Below are 1,655 nucleotides of genomic sequence, written 5' to 3' on the forward strand. Positions count from 1 at the left end.
ATCACTAAAAAGTAAACAGTAAAGCTGGCAAAATATGCCACCCCATTTTAAAGAAAACATGTAGGCAGGTCTTCTAGCTTCTGATGTGAAAAAAAAATGGTATTGTAACACTGTGCACACTTTTGGGTGAGGAAGACCAGGGATGGGGAGAAGGTGGATTAAGATATAAGAGGTAGAACTTCAGAGAACAAGAGTAGGGAAAGAACATTACTGAATGTTGCCTTAAGCAGATGGAGAGCACAAAAGTATAAAAGATGTTGGTTTGCTTCCTATTTTGAGAGTTCATTGATCAGCCTGAGGCTTCTTAAAATGCATGCTGAAAACCAGAACTAGGAGACAAAAGGCAAATTTGCATGGATGCATGAATGGAAATAATTTGAGACTAGAAGATACCCCCTATATAAAAAATCTGGACTATTGAAATCAGGCCAAAAAAAAAAAAATCTTGAAAGAAATTACAGTTACAACCTATATGTTTAGAATTAAAGTAACCCTATTATCATGTGGGTAGAGTACATTTTAGTCCTTTGGTCTTTAGAATATAGAGAGGGCATCATTGCCCACCCATCATGGCAGTCCTTGTTTAGAAGGAAGACTACGATTCAGGAATCATCAACCTAAGCATAATGAAAGTTAGCTACCTGAGATACCAGTGACAGAAAAATTGATTCCTCCCATTGAAAGATGTTTCAGTTACAAAAATTCTGATGCCAATTAGCAATAGCAACAAATGATCCTATTAAGAACATTAAGGGAAATACAAACTCTTAATGAGGAATGCCAAAGATGGAGAAAGAAAAGGATACTGGGGGGAAAAGCCCATAAAACACTTGTACATAATAATGGTGGGAGTGGAGGAAAGGAAATTCTCCAAAGAAAGAGTTTTAACAGGGTGTTCTTGGACAGAATTCTGTGGAGGCAGCATGAAGTGGGCAGTGGCACTGTGTTGGTACATTCTCTGAACAAAACAGCAGATGACAGGAGTGAGGATTTCAAAGACATTTTCTCTCTTAAAGCATATGGGAGTTTTAAGGGTTGTAGGGGAAGAGTTGGGGGATTATTTTTATTCAACTCACTTTTAAACACATATAAGAATGTTAGAAATTGCCAAATGCTACCATCTTTTTAAGGGGTTGATTAGATATAACATATCAGTTGGGATACTTTCAGCCCCAAGTCACAGAAATCTCCTATTAAAATTGACTGAAATATTGAGGGACTTTATTATCTCGCATAATGGGTGGTCTAGGGGTGGTAGGTGGTGCCAGTTGCTGAGTGATTTGGTGAGTGATTCAAAAATCTCATACAGGTTCTCTCAGGGAACTCAGACGGGGGCTTTGTAACTAGAGTGGTGGGATAGTGATGGAGACAGGAGGGAAGTTTAAGAGGGAGGGGACACAGGTATACCTATGGCTGATTAATGTTGGTGTTTGGCAGAAACCAACACAATACTGTGAAGCAGTCATCCTTCAGTTAATAAATAAACTTATTTTTAAAAAGTCTCACAGGTTCTTTAATCCTTTCCTTTGGCCATTCCTTGGGGCTTCCCTGGTAGCTCAGTTGGTAAAGAATCTGCCTGCAATGCAGGAGACCCTGGTTTGATTCCTGGGTCAGGAAGATCCGCTGGAGAAGGGATAGGCTACCCACTCCAGTAT

This window comes from Bison bison, unplaced genomic scaffold, assembly GCF_000754665.1.
Source record: "Bison bison bison isolate TAMUID 2011002044 unplaced genomic scaffold, Bison_UMD1.0 scf7180017864525, whole genome shotgun sequence".
In the NCBI taxonomy this organism is placed as follows: domain Eukaryota; kingdom Metazoa; phylum Chordata; class Mammalia; order Artiodactyla; family Bovidae; genus Bison; species Bison bison.